The sequence below is a fragment of the Sorex araneus genome, chromosome 3 (genome assembly GCF_027595985.1).
Source record: "Sorex araneus isolate mSorAra2 chromosome 3, mSorAra2.pri, whole genome shotgun sequence".
Classification (NCBI taxonomy): domain Eukaryota; kingdom Metazoa; phylum Chordata; class Mammalia; order Eulipotyphla; family Soricidae; genus Sorex; species Sorex araneus.
The window spans coordinates 123,053,842-123,066,644 of NC_073304.1; the positions used below are offsets into that span (position 1 = coordinate 123,053,842).

The following is a 12,803-nucleotide window of genomic DNA, read 5'->3' on the forward strand; positions in this document are numbered from 1 at the left end:
ACTGAACCAGGGTCAGCCGTGTGCCAGGCCAGTGCCCTATCTACTCTACTATTGCTCTGGCCCCTGCAGGCTTGTTAACTCACAGGTGGACACCGTTGACAGGAACCTCCACTGGGCTGTTACCCAACACCTGTGGGGCTGTAGCCCTGCCGCTGGCTCTCTTGGTTCAGCATCTCCAGGAAGCAGGGGGGAGCTGCCCTTCTCACTGTCTTAGGGAGTAATACTGGCACATACCTGCCAGTCTCTGGAGGCACCTGGAGCGCCCAGCCCTTCTGAGAGGGAGATCTACTCACAGGGGAGGAGCCAGGTGCTGGGAATGGACCTGTCTTCCCAGCCCATCAGCCTTCTCTTCCAGAAGCAGGCACCCCCAGAGAAAGGAAAAGAGTTCCCAGTCGTGGCCTCACAATTACTCATTGTCCTGGTAGCTTTTGATTTCTTTTTAAAATGTTTTTGAGGGGGCTGGAGAGATAATACAGCGGGTAAGCATTTGCCTTGCACACAGCTGATCTGAGTTCCATCCCCGGCAACCCATATGGTTCCTTGAGCAGTGCCATAAGTGATACCCGAATGCAGAGCCAGGCATTACTCATAAACAAACAAACAAAAAACCCAGAACAAAAAAAATGTTTGTTTCTTAGAGGCTGGAGAGATAGTGCAGGGCTTCAGGCACCTGGCTTGCATGGAGCTGTCCCTGGTTTAGTCCTCTCAGCACTGCTACGGTGTAGCCCCCAGACCTCCTAAAATAATAAAAACAATTTATCTGGCCAGGGCGATAGATGTGGTGAAGCACAGGCCTAGTGTGTTTGACTGGCAGCATGCCCCTCTTTGTGGGCCGGGTTCCCTCTTGACAAGGGGAGCAAAAATGGAGCTCCTTGAGTTCGCTCTAAAGCCCCTGACGCTTTGCCTGCCTGGTCTCACTTGGTGTGTTTGAGGCCCTGTGTTTGATCCCTGGCAGAGTGTGACTCCTGAGCATTGCCAGTAGGGGTCTTAGGCTCACAATAACACCTAGAGCACCTATAAAATTTGTTTTCTCAATAGTAACTCAGGTAGGGCAGTTGCCTTGCACGTGACTGATCCAGGTTTGATTCCTGGCACCACGTATGGTCCCCTAAGCAGTGACGGGAGCGATCTCTGAGCTCAGAGCCAAGAAGAAGCTGCGAGTGCCACCAGGTGTGACCAAAAAATAAAAGTTTGAGGACCAGAGAGTACAATTGGTAAGGGATTGCCTTTCATGCAACTGACCTGGGTTCTATCTCTGACATCCCACTTGGTTCCCTAAGCCCTGCCAAGAGTAAACGTTGAGCCAGGTGTGGCCCCCAAACCAAATATACATATATATAGTTTTCTCAAGCTTTTCTACTTATCAGTGAAAAAGTAGAATACTGAGGGCATATCTAGAACATACACAATTAAAAATATCCCCAGGATGGGGCTGGAGCAATAGCACAGCAGGTAGGGCATTTGCCTTGCATGCGGCCGACCCGGGTTCGATTCCCAGCATCCCATATGGTTCCCTGAGCAATGCCAGGGGTGATTCCTGAGTGCAGAGCCAGGAGTAACCTCTGTGCATTGCTGGGTATGACCCAAAAAAAGCAAAAAAAAAAAAAAAAGAAAGAAAGAAAGAAAAAATATCTCCAGGGTGGGGCTGGAGTGATAGCACAGCAGGTAGGGCATTTGCCTTGCATGCTGCCGACCCGGGTTCGATTCCCAGCGTCCCACATGGTCCCCCGAGCACTGCCAGGAGTTATTCCTGAGTGCAGAGCCAGGAGTTAACCCCTGTGCATCGCTGGGTGTGACCCAAAAAGGAAAAAAAATATTCACAGGGTAACATACAACATATTCACTCACATTACATGCAAACATTAAGCACTGCATGTACATGAGGTCTTATTAATTACTCTGGTTTGGGGCCACACCCAGCAGTGCTCAGGGCTTACTCCTGGCTCTGCACTCGGTGATCACTCCGGGTGGGTCTGGTGGAACATGTTGGGTGCAGGGGATTGAACCAGGGTTGGTGTGTGCAAGACACGTACTAGACCTGTGGTCCTGTTGCTCTGGCCTCCACGTGAGGTTTTAGAAGTGAGAAATAACAGTGATGCTATTTATAAACAGTGTTACAAGTTATTAAGAGGTATTTGTATTTATGAGTGTTAGGAAGCGCTAGAATTGTTCGTGAGAGTTGTTTGAAAGTTGAAGACAGCTTTGTGTATAGTTTGGTTAAACACTGATTTCCCCTTCAACATCTCATCATTAAAACTTTAGAACACAAAGGACAGGAGAGACAGCTTCACAGGCTAATCACATGCTTTTGCATTCAGGAGACCCGGGGTTGCTCCTCAGCACTGCATGCTTTCCTAAGTAACCTCTGAGCACTGCCAGCTGGAACCCCCCAAACAAAAGCAAAATAAATAACCAAGTTTTCAGCCAGAGTGACAGTACTCATCTTGCAAGTATTACTGAGCTATCTATAGCCCTAGCCAGAGAAATAGGTTTTACTTATTATTTTGGGCGGTCTGGGGTTAAAGCCTTGCATACAGCCAACCAAGATTCAATACTGGCACTGTATGTGGCGCCGGGCATCTCTGAACACAGTTGGGTGTGGCTCCTAAAGCTCCCCTGACAAAAAAATAAATAAATAAAAACATCTTTGGGCCACTCGTGGTGGTGCTCATGGCTTACTCCTGGCTCTGAACTCAGGGATCACTCTTGGAGGTGCTCAGGGGACCACAGAGGCAAGACAAACACCCTACTCACTCTCCTATTCGTCCTTCCCCAAAATAAAAACTTTTAATACCTACCCAGAGTCCATAACATTTTATAGTAAGATGTCTGCTGGGGGCTGGAGAGAGGTACAGCAGGTACAGCAGTTGCCTTGCACATGGTGAACCAGGTTCTATTCCCAGAACCTCATATGATCCCCTGAATCCTGCCAGGAGTGATCCCTGAGTGCAGAGCCAGGAGTAAGCTGGTGTGACCCCCCCAAACCAAATAATAATATGTATTTGTACAGCTCCCTCTAAATACATCAGAATCCATTTTATTTCACTTTTTTGGTTTTGGGACCATACCTGGCAGTTTTCAGGGCTTACTCCTGCCTCTGCACTCAGGGATCACTCCTGGCAGTGCTCAGGGCACCATATGGAATGCTATGGATGGGTCCCAGGTCAGCCATGCACAAGGCAAATGCCTTACCCACTGTATTATCGCTTTAACCCCAAAAATGCATTTTATTAACTAAAATTTTTTTCATTTTTTTCTTTTATGCAAAATCCATCTATATTTGCTGAGTTTTAACATGCACAATAGATAGATAGCATTTTATAAACTAGAATTTTTCCCCCCAAATTCCTTAATATTAGTGTACAGTGTACAGGTTTGCTTAATATTAGTGTACAGTGCCTTTTACCTTAAATGATTTTCCCAGCAGGCCTGGATCTTCCATCTTCTGTGAGGCCTGCCAAAGTTGGGGCTAGAATTAAATCCAGGCCCAGGACTGTGGGACTGGGGACAGGGGATTTGAAACCATCTCTTCGTCAGTTCAGGCCATCCAGGGTGGCCCAGGGAGAAGATTTGGGGGCACAGCATCTACAGTCACCTTCTCAGTTTGTTTTGGTTTGGGGGCCATCTCCGGTGGGGCTCAGGGCTTATCCTGGCTCTCGGCTCAAGGATCACTTGAGCCAGGGTTCAATGTGTGCAAGCCAAGCATCGTACTCACTGTCCTATCTCTCCAGTCCCTCTCTCGGTGTAAAGACACTGCGGTCTCTTGGGTACAGAACTCTGGCCAGTGCCCTGAGGAGTGGAGCAGTGGCCTGAAAAGACCTGTGACCCTCAGTCAGTTACTTCAACAGTCTATCTCACTGCTGGCTTTATTTTCATTACAGCATTTGGGAAATTTTCTTGTACGCGTTGTTTATTGTCTGTCTCCTGGTCCAGAACGTAAGTTCCTGAGAGCAGAGACCTTTTCCGTCTTACTCCCTGCCGTGCCCAGCATTTGGTCTGTACTCAATAAGCATTTGTTGAGTGAATGACTCATTGTTCCATTTGCTGCATGGGGAAAGGAGGCTGGAGAGGGGAAGTGATTTGTCTAAAGAAATAGGAGCCCTTTTCGCATGAACTCTGCAATTCTTAGGCGCTTGTGAGGTGGCTGACAAATGCCTAACTACAGGCATCTGTGACCACGGGCCGAGGCTGTGGACAGATACACCCTTTGCATGAAGTAGAATGGGAGGTTGGACAGGTTTTCACCAGTGGGCAGCTGAGAATGGGCTGTTGCTCTAGACCTTGCCGCTGGGGTTGCGACACTGCTCTCTCCTTCCCAGAGTGGAATGTCTAATGACCCGGCCTCTCCTTGGTGTGACGATCTGGATCTACACGCCGGCACACAGTTCCCTGGCCACAGCACAGGTGTTTCAGGAAAGAGAAGGAACAGCGTGTGGGTTACTGGCCAAGTTGTATGGGAGGGTCCAGGAAGAGTCACTGAGAATCCAGTCACCCAGCCAATGGCAGGATCCGAAACCCAGGGCTCTGCCTACCACACCCAGCAGAGGCGTTTTCTCCTCCTTTTCAGTATGTGTGTGTGTGTGTGTGTGTGTGTGTGTGTAGGTTGTATCTGTCAGGATGAGCACTTTTTGTTGTTTGTTTTAGGGCCACACCCGGTGATGCTCAGGGGTTACTCCTGTCTCTGCACTCAGGAATTACTCCTGGCGGTGCTCAGGGGACCATATGGGATGCTGGGAATCGAACCCGGGTCGGCTGTGTGCAAGGCAAACGCCCTACCCACCATGCTATCACTCCAGCCCCAGAATGTGCACTTTTTAATAGCTATTTTTATGTATGCTAGAATATATAAGTGCATCAATTATATGTATAAATAGATATCCCTTTGTTGTAATATAAGACTAAAATAAATGGAATACCAAAATCTAATAAGACATGTAGATAAGTAAAACAAAATTGGTGGGTTTTGGTGCCAGCATGTGGCTACCCTAGGTACCCCCACACTCTAAAAATAAGAGTGATAGGAGCTGGAGCAATAGCACAGCGGATAGGGCGTTTGCCTTGCACGCGGCCAACCCGGGTTCGATTCCCAGCATCCCATATGGTCCCCTGAGCACCGCCAGGAGTAATTCCTGAGTGCAGAGCCAGGAGTATACCCTGTGCATCACCAGGTGTGACCCAAAAAGCAAAATAAAAATAAGAGTGATAGTAATCATTATTTTTAGAAGTTCTTTTTCTTTTGGGGGCAGGGGCTTTGGGCCACACCCATTGGTGCTCAGGGGCTACTCCTGACTCTGTGCTCAGGGATCACTCCTGGCAGGGCTCAGGGGACCATATGGAGTGTTGGGAATCAAACCCAGATCGGCTGTGTGCAAGGCAAATGCCCTACCTACTGTACCATCTCTTTGGCTCATGAGTTTTAACTCCTGTTCTTAGTATATCTCCATCCCTTTTCAGGGTTTCTAAAAATTTTTTGAGTTTAGGTTTTTCCTGCTTCCTACCTATTTTGGGGTCACACCCCGCTGTGCTCAGGAGTTACTCAGGGAGATGCTAAGAGCACCATGTGGTGCTGGAAATCAAATCCCAAGCCTGTGATCCAGTCCTTTGAATCATCTCCCCAGCCCCCACATTTTTTAATTTATTTTTTTTTTTGGTGATGAGTCCGAAGACTCAAGCTTTTTTTAAATTGCAATTTGGGTCCCCGATTTCTAAGAGAAAGTGGAGAGAGGGGGTCAACTCAGCCTGCACAGTGAGCTGAGGGTGTGTGCAGCCCAGCACTTTTCACCTTTCCGAGCCACCTGTGAATAGAGTGAATTTGGAGTTCCTGGGAACCGTGAAGAGCGGGTGTGAGGAAGCCCTCTCTGGCTGCCCCCCCGGGGGCTTTGAGAGGAGACTGGGCAAGTGGCCTCTGCGCTGGAGTGCTTATCAGGCCAAGACACCTTGGGTTAGGCCGGTTCAGGACACTTCCGGGCCTGCAGAGTGGGGGAGAGAGATACAACTCCCACTCAGGGAGGGGCTTTCCTGCTGGGAAGGGGCTGGACTCGCGAAGGTCCAGCACACCCCGTCTTCCTCCTCCCAGACTGTGCTCTCTGCACAGGGACTGGAGGGCAGAGATGTCCAGGCCGTCCTAAGTGAGCACCCCACTACAGGGAATGTTCGGGACTGGAAGTGGTGGGGAGATCAACTCGGTGGAGGTGGTGACAGCTGATGTGGGCACCTTCTGGGCTGACACGTCCCCACTTGTGCTAGGAAGTGCACCAGTCACAGACCCTTACCCAAGGATGCACAGAACACATCCCACTGCTCCCAGAGCCGCAGAGACCCATTGTTCAGGGCACCCCATCAGAGCGCCACGTGTCCAGGATTCTAGCCAATTTTACCAGGCCATCTGGTAAAAGTGGGGGAGATTTCCCTGGGGCTCGGGTGGGGACGGTGTGGGCCGACTTGACGAAAGATGGCACCCGCGGTGCCAGGCCCGTGCTAGGGGCTTGGCAGGTTTCTCTCTCCCCCTCCCGAGTTTCTTCGTCCTTTTAAGAACCTGGCAGCAGTGAGCAAAAAACCAAAATTTTGTTTGTCGTTATTCTCCGATGGTTCCACCCACGGAGGGAACTCAGGGCTGTATGCCTGCGTCACATGGGCTCTACCATGGAGCTACACCCCCAGCCTTTGGAGAGAGGGCTGGCTCGGAGGGAATTTAGAAAGCTAGTTTTCGAGTTCAAGGCCCTTCTGGTCGCTAGACCCTAGGGGCTAAGCTAGTCTTCGACCTCAGTTTCTGCATCTGTAAGTTGGGAAGGAAGCCCAGGTTCAGGAGACTGTGGAAGTCTCAGGTGCACGCGTGGCCGCGGAGAGAAGCCGAGGGCCCCAGGCGCGGCGGTGGGCAAAAAGCTCGGGCAAGCCGGAGACCCGCGCAGGGGCGGGGCCCGTGCGGGCCGGGAACCGCCCCCTCCGCGGCGGGGCCAACCGGCGCCCGTCTCTGAACAGCCAATGAGGAGGGGCCTTACAGCCCAGGCCCGGTCAGGAGCGAGGCTGCGGCGAGTGCGGCGCTGACAGAAACGCGCGCGCCTTCGAGCTCGGACCCCGGACCGCCGCCGCTGCCGCAGCCGCCGCCGCCGGGCGCGCGCCCCCGTCGCCCCCTCCGCGCCTTCCGCCCGCCATGGAGGCGAGGCCGCCGCCGCCGCCGCGGGGCTCGGAGCCGCGGGCCGGGCGGCGGCCCTGAGGGCGTGTGGCGGGCCGAGCCGCCGTCCCCGCCCAGCGCCGGGCTCGGTGAGTGCGGGCGGCCGCGCGGGGCTCGGGCGGGGGGGGCCTCGCGCCGGCCGCCGCCCCCCGCCCCCCCCGGGCCGGGCTTCCCGGCGCGGAGCCCCGCGGAGGGGCGCTCCCTGGGCCCTTTCTGGGTGCCGCCGAGAGGGAGGGGGAGGGGAGGGGGCCGGGAAGTCCTTCCTCATCTTATTTCCCGAAGCTTTTTTAAAAAAAAAAAAATCAAGGGAGAACCGAGTCCCGGGGGTTGGGGGTGGTTTTATGTATGTTTGTGTGTATGTTTGTATGTATCTGTTTGTTTTGGGGGGCCCCACCGGGCGGCGTTCAGCAGTCCCCCCCCCCGCGGGGTCGGGGGACCCGATGGGAGGCCGAGGATCGAACCTGGGTCTCCGCGGGCTCCGGCCCTGGGTGGGGCGGGGGGCGGGGGGTTTCTCGGCGGGCCAGGGGAGAGGCCTGCTGGAGCCCAGCGCGGGGCTGGGGGGGCAGGAGGCCCCTCTGGGGGTGGGGGCCGCGCTTCTCGGGCCCCCTGGCGTGAGGAAAGGAGCGGCCGTGGCAGATGGGTGAGCATCCTCCCGCCTGGCCACTCCTTTCAGAAACACGGAGCCGATGCTGTCATCTGTTGACTTGGACGTGCCCTCGCGCCCCTGCTCCCCGGGAGGAAGGAAGCCCGCCGTGCCGAGCCTCTCTTGCCCGCTCGACTCTCGGCGACCTCCTGCCGCCTTCGCTCCCACTCCTCAGCGCCCTCCTCGCCCTTTCCCCTCCGTCCCTGCGCGCAGCCGGTCCGCATGTTTTCGTGTCTTTGCTCGCAGGGATCCGCGTTCCTCTTCACCTTTCCCTGCCCCGCTCGTTCTCTGTCTTGGAAGCGAGTCCTGCTCATCTCCCCATATCCCGTGCCGGCTTGGCTCTGCCTGTTGGTTGCCTCCAAACTCCCCAAATCTTGGCCCTGTTTACTTCCAGGTACCACCATTCTTCTGGATCTTTTCAGAGTTTCGTGGAGGCCTGCCTGGAAAGACTTAGAGTGTCTCTGATTCCTGGTTTCGCTGTTGCCCCTCCCATCCAACTGCCTTAAGCTGTCAGCAGGCAGAAACCGAAATGTTGGTCCCGCCGGCCTCCAGTCCACTCCCATTAGCCCAGAGTCTCACGGTCTTTTTGCAGCTTTGCCTCCAAAATTGGCCTGGCTGATGTGTGCAGGCCTAGACATGCTGGGATACATGTGACTGTATGATTGTGTGCCTTTTAGCCTCTTATTTGCCATCCAGGTGAAGTTTAGAACCAGAAAAGTCAATCGTCTGAGTTCGATACATTCATGTGCTTTCCATTTGCTAGATGAACTGCTTGGACTATGAAACAAAAAGTGAGAAAGTCACATTCTTCATGTTAAAAAAAAAATTTTTTTTTTTTGACCACATGCAGAGGTGCTCAGGGCTTACTCTGGGTTCTTTGCTTAGGGATCACTTTGGGTGGTGATCGGCGGCCCATATGTGGTGCTGGACATCGAACCAGAGTCAGCCATGTGCAAGGCAAGTGCCTTAACCTCTGTACTATCTTTCTGGCCCCACATTTTTTACTTCTGAGTAGCTCACAGTCTAATGAAAGCCAGTAGGTGCAGATTCTTCACATCACAGGTGTCATGAAAGTAATAATGGCTATTTTTGTTTGCTTTGCAACAGGCTTTGTGATAAAGTTTCCTATGAATTATTTTGTTTAATATTTTCAGTGGTTACATAAGGGCTTATTCTTTCCTGGAGGGGGAAGCAAGCAATACAGTGGACAGATGAGGGTATTGTAAAGATTAAAATCTTGGCTGTCTGTGTTTGTGTTGGGGGGCATAGCTGGTGATACTCAGTGTCTACTTTTGGTTCAGTTCTTGGAGGTTGTTCCCTGAGGTACTTGGGGCCCTATATGTGAAGCCAGAAATTGAACCTGGGTCTCCATCATGCACTCAGACCCTGGGCTATCACTGCCATCCTGCCTCTTTTTTGCAGTTTGTTTCAGAGCATCTCCCTAGTCATAGTCAAAATCTTGGGCTGAAATGCTTTATCTCCAAGTATGGTTCTTGGGTTTCACAAGCCCAGCTGGGGAGCCCTCAACCCCCTGCCCCCTAAAAAAAAACCCCAAGTTGACTTTACGTAATTATTAGTTATGATTGATATTGTAGCACTGTACATATTTTAAATTTGAATGAACTGCTTTTTTCCCAGAATAGAAATTAAATTTATATTAAGTTAATCAATTATTAGCTTTTATTTATAATAGCATTGGCCATATTGTTAAGGAAATGTCACTGTCATTGTCATCCCATTGCTCATCGATTTTTCTCAAGCGGGCACCAGTAACATCTCCTTTTTGAGACTTGTTGTTACTGTTTTTGGCATAGCAAATACACCACGGGTAGCATGCCAGACTCTGCCAAGGGCGAGATACTCTCGGTAGCTTGCCGGACTCTCCAAGAGGGGCGGAGGAATTGAACTCAGGTTGGCCACGTGTAAGGCAAACGCCCTACCGCATTGCTATTGCTCCAGCCCATTGTTAAAGGAAATAGAGCCATATAAATTGTTGATAGTGTTATAAACTAATTCGACCTGTCTAGATAGTAGTTTGGCATTGCAGCTATACCCTGACTCAGTGAGTCCACTTTAGGGGAAAAAATCCAAGAAAATAATCACAAAGTATTTGAACAAGGATACACAGAAATACTATTTATAATAGCATAAAAATAGACTGAGGAGATAATTCAAAGGGTGGGAGTGCATACTTTGTATGTGGGAGTCTCAGGTTCAATTCCTGGTACCTTGTTGTCCCTTGAATAGTATGGGAAGTGGCACCTGAGCTATGCTGGCTGTTGCCTACATCCCCCTTCTCAAAGAAGAAAAAAAATTACAAATTGCATAAGCGATGGTTTATCACTACACAAAATATTATCCTGTGATTTTTAAATAATAAAGATAAATAGGTACAATATGGTTCGTACTCTTTTAAAAAAGTCATATCTTTGGGGCTGGAAAGGTAATGCAGCAGATGAGGTCTTTACCTTGCATATGGCCATTCTGGGTTCAAGCTGTGGCACCTTGAGTGTGTCCCAGTAACAAACTCCAAAAACAATCCAATTCTTCATTTTACTGATTACAGCCATAAAGTCTTTGCCTTGGTGTTAGGGAGCTAGATTAAGTGTCCTTAAGTTCAATCCCTAGCACTTACTCTCAAGTGTGACCTTGATGGTCTCCTGCATCATCAACTCGGGGTGGCCCCTATAAAAAGTCTAAAACAGGGATATAGCTCAGAAAGACAGTGCAAGCCTTGGTTGCATGACCCCAGAGTTTGTTGCCTGCACTTCTTGAATACTTAAGCAATGCTGGGTATATCCCTGGTGTCCTCCAGAGATGCCCCCTTCTGGCCTGAACACCACTGGTCCCAAATAATACCACATTATCCAGCCCAAGTACCAAATCTTCAGAGCAAATATGCATGCATACTACCTGGAATACTACCAGGTAGGCCAAAAACACTGTTTTGGGAGAGAAGGGACTAGAATGCATTCTTTGCATATACTAGGCCTAAGTTGAATTGCCAGCAATACATGGCATGCCCAAGCACTGTTGGGGTGGCCACGGTGGACTCAGGCACCACTGGGCCCAGGACAGCACTGCACTTCCCCAATGGAGCATCATCATGTATGTGTAAGACCCTGAGTCCAGTCCCAGTATTGCATGCCTTCTTGAACACAGCCAAGTGTACCCCTGTTGAGCTCTGTTGAGCATGACTCCTATTAACTTTATAAGGTTTTTTTTTTGTTTGTTTTTTTCTTTTTAATTTTTGGTGGTGAAAGCCTTGGAGCCACACTCAGTGGTGCTCAGGGATCGCTGCTGGCTCTGTTCCCAGGGAGCCATATGTGGTACTGGGGATGGAACCTGGTTGGCAGCATGCAAGACCAGTGCCCTCCATGCTGTACTATGGCTTTGGCCCAGCTTTTTTAATTTTAAAAAGCAAGATTTATGCCTGTATACACTCACAAGTGGATGTGAATTTAGAGCATAAGTTTCCCAAAGTTGGTAACCAACTTTCAGGGACGGGGCACTGGAATAATTGAGGGGCATGGGTTGAGCCTGTTCGGTTCCTTAAAGAAGGTAGATTGTAGATTTCCAGAGGCGCATGGAGTAATCCCTCCCCCACATCCCCCTCTGGAAAGAGAGCTATAGGCCAAATAATTTTTTTTTCTAATTTTGGAGCCACACCCAGCAGAGCTCAGGGGTTACTCCCAGCTCTGTGCTCAGAGAGTGGTCCTGGCAATATTCAGGAATATTGAGTACTGTGGTCCAGGAATGGAACTCGGACTTCCTGCGTGTAAAACATGCACTCTAGCTTGTTGAACCCTCTCTCTGGCCCCTGGGATCCACTGATTTTAGAGTTGAAGAAATAACAGTTCTCTGTGTAAAAGATTATTTTCTATAAAGCCTACATTAAAACAAATTTCAATGTTGGTTATTTATAGGTAAGCTGCTCAGTTTCATTAAGTGATACATTATTGCTATTTTTGTTGTACTTACACTCAATTTTAAAAAAGTCAGCCTTGGCATTTAGAAACATTTATTAGTTACTGCAGTAGAAATAAAAAGGCAAGATTCTATATTTGACCAGCTTCCTCCTTATAACTCAAATTTCACCTGCATCTCATTTTTTCCACATGAAAGTAGAGAAAAATAATGCCACAATGTTTACAAATTGACTCCAGGCCCTTCCAATGAAAGGTGCTGAGCAAATACAAATACCAGAGCTGTTTTAAAAAACAACCTCCACCCACAGTGACTGTCTTACACAAGTCTCTCTATCCCTCTGGGCCTCAGTGTCTCCCTCGGCAAACCAGGAGGAATAGACTGGGATTAAATGGGAGGTAGTGGTTAAGTGAGGAAAAGGTAGGCTTGTGATAAGCATTCCAGGTGATGATCCTGTGCATACTCTGATGAACATCCAAGTCGTATTCCCATTTTCAGGGGAGAGGATGAGTTAGTACATAGCCTCCTTGAAGCTATGGTTACTTGGTTACATATCTCAAAGTTAAATGGGCATATTCTTTGATCTAGTTCACTTCTACTCATTGTTCAGATAGTTTTATACATAAATACAACAAAGTATCTACCAGAATATATTAATAACTCTGTAATTGAAAAAAACCTGTAAACAACTTAAGTGTTGTTTGACCAGAGGATATGCTACAAATTAGAATGCAGTCATACAATAAGTAAAAGATGTCTGTTTAAAAAAATGAATGGCTCTTTATGTACTTATATGGAATGACTTCCTAAATGCATTAAGTTAAAAAAAAAAAAGCAAGGTGCGGCTTGTGTGTATGGATAGGTAGACACATTACAAAGGAACAGTGTCTGTAAGGCCGCAGAAACTAAAAACTTCAGTCATCTCTGGGGAGGAGATCAGGCTAGGACAGACTTATTTTTCTCTATGAACCCTTTTGTACAACTGGAATTTTCTTAATTGTGTTTACTGTCTTCCTGAAACTGAGCAGGATCTTGTTGGCCTGGGAGACTGTGATTCTCCTC

General features: G+C 49.4%; 1 protein-coding gene across 3 annotated transcripts in view; it reads left to right on the top strand.

Moving 5' to 3' along the window:
• The first annotated feature begins 7,046 nt into the window (after positions 1 to 7,046).
• Positions 7,047 to 12,803, top strand: part of PTPRA (protein tyrosine phosphatase receptor type A) — a 140,995-nt gene continuing 135,238 nt past the window's right edge. For 2 of the 3 annotated variants that reach the window (XM_055133227.1, XM_055133229.1), the window contains exon 1: positions 7,047 to 7,260. The gene's annotated coding sequence lies outside the window, so the exon portion shown is untranslated. The remainder of the gene's footprint in view (positions 7,261 to 12,803) is intronic. The other variant, XM_055133228.1, reaches the window with a different exon arrangement.